Raw genomic sequence first — 16040 nt, forward strand, 5'->3', positions numbered from 1 at the left:
AGAAGTGAGTTCAAAGACTGCTATAAATGGCAGAGAGATGAGACAAACATTTCACAGAGTCAAGGTTTGCGAAGATATACATGAAGCTCTGTGTCCTGAAGATGAATGAGGAACACTTGGCAGTTCTTGAAGCAGTAGTTTATTTAAAGTACAAAAAATTCAGTGAAAAATACTTCTGGCCAGCAGTTGGTGCCCAGCTTTCAAGAAAAATGGCAGACCACCACCAAGCTAGTGACAATGATAAAGAATAGTCACATAGATTTGCAGATTTATCTTTAGGTTTGTAGCAACCTCAGCTCCGTGAAAAAGCGTGTAGCAGTGAGACTCCTTACCACCTTTGAAAACAAACGAAAAAGAGCTACTGCCTTATCATGGTGCATATTATTAAATAGTCATTACACATACCAGAAAGTAGCAATAAACTTTATTATCCAAAATGAGCAATGATTTGATCTAAGCTTGGAAAGATTAACAGTGCAATGAAACCGGCAAGAAAAAACGAAAATACTGATCACCTTCTGGATAAAATATACCACTGCCTTATTGCCACCTCTTCTATAGCCTCTCAGTATATATCCACTATATTGGTAGGTAATTGTCCTAAATACAAAATAGATTTTGTTTAAAAAGATGTCTTCGATTTTATTATGGTTAAGAAAATTTCTGATGCCACTGACTGACATGTTTAATATAAGTTGTCCAAAAGTCATTACTAAGACATCTCTGAAAAATTTGGAGAAACTCATGCAAGTCTTCACGTAACCAAAAGCCACAGATACTGTAGCTTTTTTTATTTTTAGGACTTTTTTCAGGTATGTATCAGGAGTCCAGCCTTAAGTTTTGCAGCCCAAAGATTCTGTATTCAAAAGCCTTCTGGATGTCTATGGTATTTTGTGTGCTGTAAGCAAAAACCATTGCATCTCTATGTACTAGTTTGTCAGCTGTTAGGGGAGAAGCATTATGCCTTCTAAATAAGATATATAGAGATGGCATAATTATACCCTCTAAAGAGGATATAATCTCATAATTGTTCAGCAGAGTTATCCTCAGATTGCACCACAAACCATTCTTGTATGCCTGATAGACTAACACTGGGTTCAGCTACTAGTTTGAGGGTATTATTTTTTACTTAAAAGCTGGTTTAACACTGAACATGTGTGTACTCATATGTTGGTTTGTGTATATGAAGTACCCTATTTACTAAAACAGATCCGCCTATCTGGTTAGTTTTTATTCACATACACACAGATAGAGAGAAACCAAGCACTTGAAACACTCAACTGTAATTCTTTTTTTTTTTCCATAGCTAATAATGGCTCTTCACCACAAAAAACACTTAAAAAATGCAGTGGTGGGGGGAAAGGCTAGCAGGTTTATTTTGCTTAACTTGCTGTGGTGTGTCACATTCAGCTCTAAAGACGGCAGCTATTACCATATGTCATCAAATAACCAGCATAAGCAGCTGTGTTGTTCCTCCACAGTGACCCCATCTAGAAGTTTAGAGACCAGGAGCGCGATAATACCTATTTCTAGCCCCACACAGTCATGCACATGTCTATGCACAGTTCAAGAAAGTTTTTAAATGAAAAGAAATATTTCACCCTACTGAATACTTCACCGCTCCTACGTCTTGTTTTTGCAGGATGTATCATTTCACAGAAACATTTGCCAAATATATATATGGCAAAACCCATTAAATTCTGACGTTTCTCTGGGTGCAGTAAAGATACAACAAAACAACTACATATATATTTTTATATCTATATATGCTTTTGTCCCTGCTGTTTGCTGAGTTTTTTGAACTTGTGCAAAAAGCAGTTTTCACCAGTGTAACAGTGATGTTTAGTGAAGACAAAGCTTGTTCATCACAGCAGGGGGACAAAGGGGAGGGGAACAAAGGTCAAAGGGTAAATTCCAATTGCTGAGACATGTTTTTATGAGTTGAATCTTAACCATGTGATAAGCAGCATTCAGAGGCTAAGCAAAATGGGGTAAGGAATCTTACTTATCTGTGGGAGCATTCACAAACCACTGTACCAGTTTAATACCTGGCTGACAAAAGCTGGGTTCTTGCTTTCCAGTGGTTGCTTTCTCCTTTTGTTCTAGTTGTCAGATGGAGTGTTCTTAGGTAATTAACATGTTCCTTCAGCCTTTGGAAATGGAGAGGAAAATGAGAGCTTGGTTTCTGCTGTATGCATGGCAATTACTTCTGCTTCACAGAGTGCCTTTGATTCCCAAGATACACAAGAGGTGCTGGTGTTACCTTTTTAGTAGAAACAACATGCAAAAAGGAAGGGGCTTCCCTTAGTAGGGACAAAACCACTGTGGGCAGGAACTGCAAATATTGCCTGTGAAGGGGTAAGAGCAGCAGCTGTTCCAAGGACAGGTGTAGCAGATTTTCCACTACTCTTACACAAATAGGATACAATAAACTTTTGCCCTCTTGGCAGATCCTTTTCCTGGTGGTGAGCAGCCCTACTTCTCATCTTAGTCTGATTACATGGTAGGAGTGCAGGAATCCTGCATCCAGGTAGATGATATTGGGCATATCCTCTTGTAGGATGGATACATTAAATGTAGCTGGGCTGCGACTGAACTGATGAAGGTCTGCTAACAACTATCTCTGCACTAGCTATTGGATAGTTGATAGTTGATATTGGATAGCTGAGCCAAAGGACCATAAAGATGAGATTTTGGTAAGCAGAGATGCCATCCCTGCTGAAACTCCCTAAAAATGTGTCATTAGAAGAATTTAATTAACTGAATGTAAAAAGTTAGCTGGTAGCTCTATATCTGGCCTTGATAAATCAATTTCTCTGCTGATACTATTGTTTGATACAAAAGAGTGCATCTACACCAGTTTATGCTTGCAAAAATATTAATCTGTTGGTTTTGTACAAGTTGTAGGAGTACTGCCAGTGATACCGCAAATTAGGCCAAACAAAAATAATGAGCCACTTAAATGCTGTGTTACTATATATGAAAGAAGATTTAGAAAACAAGGTCCGCTCCTTGTCCTGTTCTTAAAGCTCTGTGAACACTGACAGTAATTTAATATAACCAGAACCCACCCACACTGTTTGATTCCTGTGTTTTGACAGACAATCTACCAGTTCCTCAGTTGCTCTAAATCTTCAGTTTCACTTCAGTCACTGGAGCTACATCAGTTTATTCCACTTATGGACCTGATCCAACACCTTCAAATAGCTACAGGAGGAGAAGATTTTTGCCTATTTTGTCCTGCTTTACAGTATCTGCTGCCTATGTTTTCTCATATAACAGATATGACATAATTTTCCCACCAATTACTGTTACAACTATCATAAGTGGTGGAAAATATGTCATGCAAACCTGATCCTAAAATAAGCACCTCAAATGAATAAATGCTACTGACTTTAAAGGACAATTCTCTTGAGTTTAAGTTTACAGAATTATTGCTGAAGTTTGTACAGTGTTGCAGTACAGTCTATTTCACTTCAACAGTAAAATTTATTAATGGGAGTAATTGAAATGTATCTTTTGCTTATGAGCAGAACTGTAACATTCACATCCAAACATTGATGAAGCCACATGTCCCCTGAAGGTCCAAATCTTTCTAAGTGCTTCAGGGGAGATAAGAGAGATTAACAGCCTGAAGAAATAGTCCTACTATGAGCTCTCATGTAAGCTTCATATTTGTCCTAGAAGAATCAAAGTGTAGTAATGGGGCATATTTTTCCACTTCTTAGGTTTTCATTGCAGTATCTTTCCTCTGTACCACTTGTATAATTGAGTTCCCCTATTTTGGAATGGGTTCACTTGACCCCAGAATAATCTAAAATATTACTAAATTATTTTCAACATTTTCTAAGGAAAAAATGATTTGCTTTACTCCTAGTGTCAGCAAATAATAAAATATTGTTGCTTTGCTGATAGCACAGCAGACAAAACCCATAAACATAAATAGCCTATTTGCAATGCTAAAAATTGACTCAAACAGAAAGCAAAATTAACTTTTTAATTTTGTTTAAAGCAGAGATATTAAATAATCTCCAAAGTCAAATACTGTTAAAAATCTTATTTTAAACTACGGAACACTTGACAGCATCGAAGGTTTCACACAGCTAAACAAAAGCTTTCTGAGGGAAGTTTCAGAAGGAATTTCTTTATGCTTTGTCCATATTGTAAGTGCCCTCTACTGCCAGAGGAGCCGTACTACAGAGAAAGCCGGCTCGGCTGCGAGAGCAAGTAGGAACCCACCCAGGGACTGCTGGAAAGGAAGAATTTGGTACTTCCTGGTACTGCTTTTCAGCCTCTGTGTAGCTGGACTTGAAAGCTATCAGCAATAAGATGCTACGTTTTTATAAGAAGATAAACGAAAATTAATCCAGTGGTGAATGGGAATATAATAATCTTTTATTTCTCCTTATAACAACAATGTTGTTCCTCAAATGTGAGTTGTTCCTTTCTGCAGCTTGCTGTCCTCCATTGATTTCTCTGCCCATTTGTGATGTCTATTTCGGCATTTGAGGGAAGTGTTTCCCAAGCCCAGCTGTGCCCGTGCTAAGGTGCGGACGAGTTTTACACTTGTGCCCAAGTCCCAGCGCAGTCCGGGAGGGAAGGAGGCAGGGAGGGAGCCCCTCCCTGTGGAGCTGCTGGGGCGCACTGGCTGGGGAAGTTGAACCAGTGTAATCAACACTGCGTGCACTCTCAGGGCAGCGGAAATTCTTTCTGGGGCACAGGGAGGTGTTTGAGCCAGGGCTGGCTCCCCTGGGAAGGAGCTCTGCTCCTCCCGAGTCAGAGCCGCTTGCCGTGCACAGCCCAGCCCTGGGCGAGCTGCTGTGCATTCCTTACGTGCCGTTCGCACTGCATTTCTCAGCACAACGATTTTCATTCTTTCACCAAGCTTACTTGCTCAACACGGACCAAAAGTGACTTAGGAGTTTCTGGGTGTTATTTCCATGTAAGGCGGTCAGACAGAGAAAATGCACGTCTGCACTACGTGGAGTTGCAGATCTGATTGTGAAAATCAGTGCTGAAAGCAGTGGGGAAAAACGACTCATCTGTGACTCAACTTTGGCCTTTCATAAGTTAGAAGTGGATGTTTATGTATTCTAGATAGTCTTAGTACATTTAAAAATCTGTATTGTGCATAGTGGGAGACCATGCACACATACGAGTTTATGTATGTGTGTACCTGTACTTATATACAAATATATATGTGTGTGTATGTATTTACTGTGTATTTGTGGTGATGGATAGTCCAATCACACTGGCCAAGCTGTGAAAAAAACATAAACCCTAATACTGAAGTCCCTGGTCTCTGATCAGATTAACCCTTCATCTCCCAGCACACCTGGCAGTGCACTGAAATTCCCTGACATTTTCCTGTCTCCTGCAGAGGTCATTATGAGTTCAGGTACAGTCTCAGCATAGATACAGGAATCTCTGAAAAGTGGGAATTATGGCCATTTGTTGGTGATGTGGAGGCCTTGCTGGCTACTGAAGTGACCAATGCTATGGGTGCAGCTCCATCGTGGGGACTATTGAAGCTGATGGGAGTTCCCAGTGCTGCAACAGCCAGCGCTTCATTACAGAGAAGTATCTGAGAAATTACATTTTTGCTGCTTTTTTCCTCCTTTTCTGATTTACAATATGAAAGACATTCCATAGACCTGTTTGACCTCAGGGTCATATTGAAAAACTATAAAAGCAAGAGCTCAGCTATATTCTCTGTTCTTCCTCATGAACGGACAGGATTATTTTTTACAGGATATTCTGAAATGTCATGTCCAACCTGGTTTAAATAAGGCAAACTACAGGAATGAGTTTGCTACTTTTGGGAGAGGCTTTGAAACCAGTTTCCCTTGCAAAATATGGGATAGCACTTTTAAATGGTTTTTGCTAGGACTTAGCAGAATTCTGAAAAACAAGCAAAAAATGAAAGTCAATTAAGTCTATAGATTCATCCGATTGTGAAGTCAGTTCTTGGACTTGCTAGCTGAGATTCCTCAATAAGCAGTTCATATTGAAAGTGAACAAATTTATACACTGAACATAAGGAGGCAGGTGTTCTTAAGAATCTTTTGCTTCTAGAAATACTCTCATGTTTTACCATGCAATTAAAATTATACCAGCCATATGAGACAGAGCTGAATTATCTTTCACTGTATATAATATATATATATATATACATATATATATTTATATGACGCTTCTGTGCATATAAGACTTATGAGCCACCACTGAGGCACTTTGTTTCGGTAAGAATAACTTTCAGCATGACAGTGATCCTTCAAGCTTTCCAAGGGCAGGACATCAGCCCTCATTTCAGTGCAGAACTCCAAATGCTCAACAGATTTTATTGTTTGAATCTTCATGCTCAATTAATCTTTTGTCCTCTGCTGAGAGTGGAGACAAAGGTGTTGATCATTTCCTACCTCTATTGATGGATTTTGTTCCTAATGCAATAGTTTGAGGTGACAAATTTTACAATTTTTACAAACTTTTAGAAGAAAACCAGATACTAAAGACCTTTTCAATATAGTATAGGCAGACTGAACAAGAAGCTGTGATTTCAAGTGGAAGTGGACAAATTCAACTAAGCGAGGAAATATGTTTAAAACCAAAATGCATAGCTCTTCTCCAAGTTATACAAACTCCTAATATCTTCAGATAAAAACTTGATACTTTCAAAAAAGTTACACTCTAATCAAGGAGAAATTTTGGTTTACTACAGAGGTAACTGGGTAGAATTTGGTGGCTTCTGATGTCCTTGTAAGTATGTTGGATTACAGTGACCAATGGCAACAGATCAGAACTGATGATATTCAGTAGACCCCTCGAGCCAGAGCTCCATGGATGTTTGCACATGATCTAGATATTAATGACACTGGCTTCTCACAGCCTAGGTCAGATTTGATTCAGGAGCTAGATATGAAATGTACATGTAATGAGATGCAAAAGTGGCTGCAAGAAATTTACTTTATCTTGGATTCTGGTAGCTTAATGGGTCACTCTCCAGTGGTGGAGTTTGATTTGCCAAGAATGGTACAGTTCCTGCCCTGGAGTGCTAGCCAAACCACCACAGGTGGCTGAAGAAATCCAGGAATGGGCAAACTGGTCAGCAGCAGACTGAGGCCACTGCTAAAAAGTAGAATGAAAACATACAGCAAGATCTAGCAGTATGAGTGTAAAAGCGTCAAGGACTGATACTCCTGAGCTACTGTCTCAATATTTCTCAGCTGCTCAGGTCAGCATTCACAGCAAAGGATTCAGAAGATGAGGATGAATGGCCAGAGATGCCTTCTCATCACTTGCCTTTTCCTTGGCTGGCTCGCCACTCTCGTGTGGGAGCTGCCACCTTTACAGCTCCCTAATATGAAAGGGGCACAGTGCACATGTTGTTTATGGCAGCTCTCTCCTGGAAGACCATGAATTTTATAAGCTCCAGTTGAATCCAAGACACCACATTCTGTACTCCTCTATGCCAGTGACCAGCACCTCACAGAGACACAGCCTCACTAACAGAGAGTGGCCCAGCTCCTCTGTCCTGGCTCAGGACAATACTGTGCTCTGCCTCCCTCTTTGGCTTACTCCTGCTGGCTCTTGCACATGCACACACTCTCTCCTCATGTGTATCATCATGTTATGGATACATATGGTAAGTCATATGCATTCCAGTAATATGCATTCCTTCAAGTATTGCACTGCATAAATATTCTGTACATGCAAATACATAGCTATCACTAATATTCCCTTGCACCCCTCTCCTTTCCACTTAAGAGCTCAACCTTCTAGCCACTGAGCAAATCTCAGCAAGGGATAAGGAATGAAGCAATTTTATTTAAAAGATACACTACTTTCACTATATTGGAGTGAGCCATAAAAATTTTAAAATAAGATTATTAGAAAGTATTTAACAAGCCAAATATTTAGAAGCTTCTTCTCAGCCTGGTTGTAGAAGATCTCACTAATTCCTAGCTCAGAATTAAATAAGTGCTAGTAAAGCTTGTCATTACTACGATGAAAAATTATGCACAAAATACTACAAGTGACAGTCCTGCTTATATCAAGCAGTAATGGGGTGAACCTTCTCTTACTTTGAAGAATTAAACAAGATAATTTAATGGGTATTGATCAACTGCAGTTATTGACAGAAAGACTTTATCTAACTACCTGATGAAAATAAAATTTTGCTTTGCAACAATACTGTTGATGTAATAAGATCTATTAAGCATTTGATGTGCTTTTGAAGATTTGAATTGGGGCTCTAGAACTGTATAAAATAACTGTTTTACATATTATGTAAGTTAACCATCAGCTCATGGCTCTCAAAGTCTAATTATAAGTGAGAAATTATCATTGAGTAGGATATCACTAGAATTTTTTCCAACTTTGTCACATTTTTATTAACAACTGATAGAAATCATCTAATCATATCACTCCTGATACAAAGGAAAGACTGAAAAGTGATAAATAAGGATAAAAGCAGATCACTAGTATAAAAGGATCTGCACTGCATAGAGAGCTAGAACAATCAAACACATTCTTCAATACCAATGATAAAAAGCTCTTTATATAAAAGAAAATATATGTCTTGTTAAAAAGCAAGAAATTCAGATTGTAAGATTATCAGGCAGTATTTCCAATAAAAGGAGAAGTAGCATTCATGGCAGACACCTGAATATATGTTGTTCCTGAGTAGACATTGTGGCTTCTGTGAGTAAAGGCATGATTTAGTGAAATAAAAAGCAAAACATTTGAGGGTTATAGTGTCTTGATATTGAATTAGAGTCCAACACAGCTGTCCACACTTTAAGGAAGATAGTACAAAAAAAAACCCAAGAGGATTCAGAAAAGAGATAGGAGACAAAGAGAAAAGCTGCCAAAATTACTATAAATATTACTAATGACGGTAAAGTTGTGTTATTAACTTGATCAATTCACATCTGGTTATGGAGTTTTGATCATCTATATTTTGACTAAGTGTCTGTAGATACTTTGGGATAAATCTACTACTTTAATGCAATAACTTCTTCTTGGGGTGGTTTAGAAGATATGAAATTCTTGAGCCTAACCTCTGCTGACTGTATAACTGCAATTTTTCCCCTCTCAGTGTTCCTGTGGAAAAGACAGCAAAAGAGTAAGCCCGAAGTCTAGACAGAGATAAAAAGTTGTGACGTTCACCTTAGCTAAGAAAGCCATCCATATAATTAGAGCCCAGAATTTGCTGTGTTTTATGTACATGTTGAGGAATGAAAAACACAGCTATTTCCCCCTTGCCTTCAGAAGCATGTCTGTACACAAGTCTGTCTCTGTGCAAACATCCCTGGTGTGAGAATGGAGGGCTGGACAGCTGGCAGGCTTGTGCTTGCCTCTGCCACAGTGCAGCACGGAGGTGAGCAATGAGAGACAGAGGCAGGGAAAGCCCTGTGCAGCACTACCAGCTTGGCTTGAGCTACTTGCTCAAATCTGAATCTGGGCATTGCTACCAAGCAGCAGAGGTAAGACTTTGAACTTATCAGAAAGAAGGTCAAAAGAGCAGATTTTCTCAAATCTGTAGTTATGTACATGGGGTACTTTGAAGAATGCACAGTTGTTCAGTCTAGCAGAAAGATATGATAAGGCCCAACACCTGGAAACAGAAGTGAGAATAATTCAGACTAGACATAAAGCTTGTATTTTTAACATTATGGGTAATTAGGCATTGTGAACTGGCAAGTCAAGACTGCAGTGTATTTTTCATCACGAGAAAATGTTAAGATTGGGTATTTCTCTAAAAGGTATATTCAGCTCAACCATGGCTGTAAGACTAGAAAAAGGAATTAATTCAGTGATGTTCTTTGACTTACGTTACGTAGAAAATGAGGAGAATAGAATAGATAATCATAGTATGACATTTTGCCTTAAAATGTGGATAATTGTGAGTTTGAAAAGAGAAGAGAAAATGCAAAAGATTTGTGGAAAAGATAGTTCAATGAGGTAGACATAGTGAGAAATTCTAATTTGTGTATGCATTTCTCTGTCTTTTGTGCTAAGACTCTACCCAGTGTATTTGAGCAGACTTGCACTGGTACTGACCAGATTTATTCAGGAGCTGGAAGATAATGCCTCAGCTCAGCTTCCACTGTGGATCCACTGCACTTCCCTTAGTGACTGCACAAAGTTTCAGGTATGAAAAAAATGTCTGTGCTCTCCAGGGCTGGCAATAAAACACAGAATACCTGAGAATGAAAACAACTAGCTTAGGTAGATGGTAGATAAACATCTACTTAGACCTGTAAGTTACATGATGTAAGTCCACACGTCAAAGCAATAACTTAAACCACGGTTCTGACAAGTCTGTCTGCTCGATTCTCTGCTTGCCCAAGCACTGAAATGCCAGTTCAGCAGATGACCTGAACTACCCATTCCTATTTCCTGTTGACCAAAATCTAAATGATATTTCCAGAAATGTCATATTCTTTGCATCATTTTCCCTTTTTTCACAGTTCTTGCAAATCTCTCAGACACCTGGAACTCTCGACCAAGGACCAAATCCTTCATCTCCCGCAATGGCAATAAACCATCAGAATTTAGGAATAGAAATAGGTTGCAGCTGCCACATATAATGCCACAGATAACATAGAATGGAAAAAGTCAGCTTTTACTGCTTTCCTAAGAAAAGAAAAATTAACCCTTGACTTGCAGTTCTATAGTCACCTCTTATTTGAAGCATTTTTCTTCCAGCTATTTCCAGGAATAAAAGCTCAGAATTAGAGCCTGCTCTCGCTCACTGCCAGTTAAACTTTTAGGGGTAGTTTTAGAACTTCTGAAAAAGAAAAGTTCATCTTCCCTGAACCTGTGCATTGCCTAACAATGCTCATAATCATTTGCTCCTCATTTCATCAATTTCTACATTTATTATAGTTTTATCACATGTTGGAGATAGCTAAGATTTTTTTGCATGGTCGCTAGACCCTCTCTAATGTCAGAATGAAGCTGGGTATATAAAGATTTCACAGATTAGGATCACTGCATGGCTAGTACAGTCCTATTTATTTCTAAGATATTGTAGCAGCTGAGATCAGATGAGGTATTTGGGCCAGTAGGTCAAGTTTCACTGGGAAAGAAGTAGGTGCTGTCTGTTAGGGATCCTAAGCCCGAGCAAACCAGGCAGTATATAGCACTGCAAAGTCTCCTAAATGTCTGTCATGAGAAATAAAGGTGACCATCAGAAATCTTGGTTCTAATAGAGCTAGCTTTTAAAAACAGATACATCAAATTGAACTGCAGCTCCAAACGTGCATACAGACAAGCTGAAATAATAATTTTCATCAAGACCCTCAAGTGTTATTAACATCCTTACTAAGCTTCAGATAATGTTGTGTTTGGAAAATACTCTACCAGCTACATCTGTTCACGTATGAAATGGCAAAAGATGGAAAAGTACATTATGCCACAACTCACAAGAGGTTTTTCTTGAATCACTGACTTCATCAGCAGTTTGGAGTAGGTGCTTTGAAAAGCCTTCTCTAGCAAATCCCTGTTTTTCCCAGCTCTTTCTTTTGGGGACTTGTGCCACACACTGAACTTTTTTCAGCCACTGCCAACAATGGCTCCATTCTATGACACAGGAAGACCACTCACACACTGAAATGGCAACTGTCTGTACAGCATCCTCTGAGGCAGCTCAATGAATGTCAGCCTTGTCTTGGGCTCTGCTTCTCATATAATTTCTGATTTATTTTAATTGTACCTTAGCTACATGTACATAACTCTTTGAAACACCACATCCTAATTCCAGTTTGGATCCTCCTTCTGGAGCCATGCAGTTGATTTCTCATAAAGTCTTGCCCAGCTTGGGAGTGGATCTAACCCAGGAAGTTTCCCAAGCTGTAGAGAGCAGAGTCACAACTTGGGGCACTGTGAAAATGCAAATTTCATGGCACATCTATATCTTTTGTGCACCCTTTGCTGAAATTCCTGCTGTACTCAACAATGTGATAAGATTTTCACCAAAGAAATAAAGCAGTTCATGAGATTACAAGCTTGGGTTATGGTACAGAGAGGATGCCATCTGAGAAAAAAGTACTAAGAAAAAAAAAGAAAAGCCACAGCTTCCATGAGGAATGAACAAGCAACTCCTAAACCTTGAAAAATTGCAAGAAAATCACTGAGAGCTGGTGTCTAACTTATTTTGGATGTCAAGGATGGAGCTGGTCTGGGTTCCTCACCCAGAGAAGGGTGAGAAAACTGCAGACCAGTACAGGAGATGCAGCTGCAGAGATGAATTGATAAGACACAGAAGAAAGGAATAAGTCAAAACAAGCTAATTTGGGAGTCTAAAAACACAGATTTCCTCACTTTAACAAACCTTTTTGTGCCAGAGTACCTAGACAGCAAATTTTATCCTGGAGAAATCTTTCTCCAATTTCTCCTTGATTTTTTTTTTTCTTCTTGCCCTTTTTCCCCAAATAAGAGACCTTATATTCAATAGTGTCTTGGTACATACTGGTGCATATTAAGGAAAGACAGATTCAGTTCAAATTTTTCTTGTTTACAATTTCAGGCTGAATTCTGCCCTCCAGTCCTGACTCCAACGAGAGTAACACTTGTGTAATTGAATACAGAATGCAACCCTTAGGGTTTTGGTCTGACCAGTAACAGAACTTTATGTGTGTTTAATTCATTTTTAGGTTTAGGCATTTTTTTCAAATTGGGGCATAAGTTCTGCTCTCGTGTGAGGAATGAAAATATTAAAAAAAAAGCAGAAACTTTTATTTGGTTTCAATACAGTCATGCATATATCCATATGTAACATGTAGAAATAAAGAGAGGAAGGAATGTCTGGAAGATATTATTTTTAGAGGTATATAACCATTAGACATCCTTCCTTATTGTTGGAAAAGCCTTCAAATCAATGCAGTAACAAAACATTCGCTTGTTGTTTATTGATGAGGATGCTCCTGTGTCCAGCTGTAACAGGGTCCTGTTCTGAGGGAGAGAGCCTGCAGCAAACTCCCTCAGCTGCACTGGGAGCAGGATCAGGCCTTGCTGGTTTGAAGGTCACTGCATAATACATTCATATTTACAGTACCGGGCACAGAATGGCCTATTTGGTAGATGTTTTACTTTCCTCTAAGTTTTGTATTGTGAAAATATGACAATATTTAGGGTGGGGTAAAATATACCTGAAGAAAGAAATTAATGTGGTCATGAGGAAGGATAGTTTCAGTAAGGAACTTGGCCTACTTAAGTCTGTGCATGGATCAGTAATAACCAACCTCCTCCCGGAATGCTGAATTAATTCTCAAAGCTACAGTAACCCCTAAATTATCAAAGTTTTGCCAGGCCAAGGGAAAGTGGTTAGTGTACCAAATCTGAAAGCAAAATTGAAAGAGAGAGATAAAAAGGGCAGAGATAATATGAAAAGAGAACTCAGAGACAAATAATAATCTAAAACAAAAACTAAAATAACACTACTTTGATTTTTATTCTAAAAAACACATCAGAAAGGCTTGCACCAGTTTTTTGCAAATTATGGTGTCAGTAAAATGGACAAAATGTTAGAACAATTTAGGAGATGGGGATGAGAAGAAATTGCAAAGGTGAGATGATATTTACCCAAGTTGTCTGAGAACTGATATGTGAAATCAAACAGTAATGGTGCGTTGGTTTAAAGCATCCACAGAGGCAGAGAAACAAAATGTGATTAATGCAACATTGATCTTCACTACAGTTCCTATGGCGCTAGTTATTGCAGGCCTGAAAATTTATTTCTGTGTTAGGTAAAGAAGTAGAAACTGTAACAAAACATCAGTATCATATGGGAAGAAGGTCAAGATTAACTTTTGTACGGCAGTCATGCCCCAAAATCTTTTATAGTTGTTAGATCACATCAGTGTGTGTATATGGATAACACAGCCAGTTGATACAGTGTGACTGGATTTTCAACAGACTTTAAACAAAATCCCTCACCAAAGACTCTTAGAGAAACAAAAACTTGAAGATTAGTCATGGGCTAGATGGAAGGTATTCCTCAGGATTAGCAACTGGTGAAAAGAAGGGAAACAAAGGGAAACAGTAAGTGGTCAGTTTTCACAGAGAAGGACAATTACTGACAGAATTCCACTGGAGAGCTCTCTTGGGATTCTGCTGTTCAATGTATTCATATATTAGCTGGAAAATGTTAAGTAATGAGTTATTGCTTTGCAGTTTATGAGAATGATTCAGGATTAAATCTATGATGCAAAGTGTTACGGACTCAACAATAAAAATAACAGATGGAATAAAGGGTAAAAACTTGCAGGCAAACAGCCTTAATATATACGGGATTAGACATTCTCATCTCAGGAGATTTTAGACGACTGTGAGACTATTGGCAGTGCCAATAGGAACTGAACAATGCTATTGTTGAACAACGCCAGAACAATGCTATTGACAACAAAAGGCAAGGAGGGAGTTAGGAGCTACCAGAAGAAGAATAAAAGAAAGAAAATATAATTGTTCTTAAGTCTCTAGTACATGCATACCCAGAGCTCCCTGTGCACCTGGGGTGAACAGTGTTGAGGAACACCAAATGGTTTCTGAGAGAGAAAGACTGAACTTTTCTTCGAGTCTCAAATATATCTTTTGTGCAACTGCTGATAACTTCACAGCCTGCAAAGTGAGCCTAGTGTAAAGCCACTCATCTTATACTTCCTATAAAGATTCTGAGCAGCACAGCCAACATGATATGTTCAGAACATATCTGTTCCCATGAGGAATAACCATCAAATGTGTGCTCTATCAAGTAATCCTTTCTGGGAAGAGCTGGCTTTACTATGTGTGTGTTGTATGGGTGGTTTGTGTAAGCAGAGCTACACTCTGTTGAGCAATGTGTAACTACACACTGCTGTCCAGGAAAATTATGCTGTCAGTATGGTGATCCTGCCAAGTTCTTGGGGGGATTCCCTTGCATCTCCTTATGCTGCCAGGGCATCCCTATGGCTCCATGTCAGGAAAATCTACACAGTGGCTGAGTGGACTCCCTGAGATCTGTTTGTTCAAGGCAGGAATTGCTAAAAGGCTTTACAGTTTTACAGAATGCAATTGTACATATTCCTACATGTGTGTGAGCATATCCAGCTCGGTGTGCATGTGTGTTGATACCCCTACACGGCCAATAGAGACGTTTTTTACTAGATAGATTTATAGTTGTCTAATTGTGAAAACCACACCATGTGCAGTAAATCCTTTTGCTAAGTCAGATTAAAGGTGCTGTTACTCATGGCAATGTAATACTATCTATAATTTCTGTGTTAAACTTGACATTATAAATCCTTTAATCTGAGTATTTAAAAGCTGTTCTATGGCTCATTTTTCACACGGCATTCCAGTTAACACCTTTACTGTTAATGAACCACTAACTTGTTCTTTCTTTCTTGGATAAATGCTGTTGACCAAGATTATTATTTGCTCATCAAATAATTTTTTCTTTTTGCTTTTCAATTTAATTGCATCAATAAAAATATACACCAATAATGCATTTTTAATTACACTTCCCAGGTGACCTATGCAAAAAGAGGTTTTATAATGAAGCCACAGTAATTAGCCTGTCATAGTCCAGTTTGGGGCTATTGTGTAGTTGTCCTTTCCATAGTTCACCTTAGCCTGACTGGAATTCTAAAAGCCTTATATATTATCTCCCGTAACACTTAGAAAGGTATTAAAAATGTGCTCAGTACTGGCAGAAGCAGGCTTTCTAATTATTGTCAACTATTTCCAGTATGACGTGGTTTATTCCCGTGAGATCTGAAACAACAGCCCACTCCAGGATTTGTAATAGGCCCTAGAGCCTAAGTAGTTGTAGACAGAGCTGTTTCCCTCAGGATAGATAATTGGTTTACATAGTAGCTTCACATCTGAACTAAATCTGTTTTTTCCTATTGTCATTTCCCTGTTAAATATACATAACTATTTGGGGGTATTAAATACAATGTGGCTGACTATTTAATAGCAGAATAATTTGCATGAGCTACTTTACCTGGAATACTAATAACTGTTATCACCCTACATTTCCATGCATAAATGATAAA

The sequence above is a fragment of the Sturnus vulgaris genome, chromosome 7 (assembly GCF_052056855.1).
Source record: "Sturnus vulgaris isolate bStuVul1 chromosome 7, bStuVul1.hap1, whole genome shotgun sequence".
Classification (NCBI taxonomy): Eukaryota; Metazoa; Chordata; class Aves; order Passeriformes; family Sturnidae; genus Sturnus; species Sturnus vulgaris.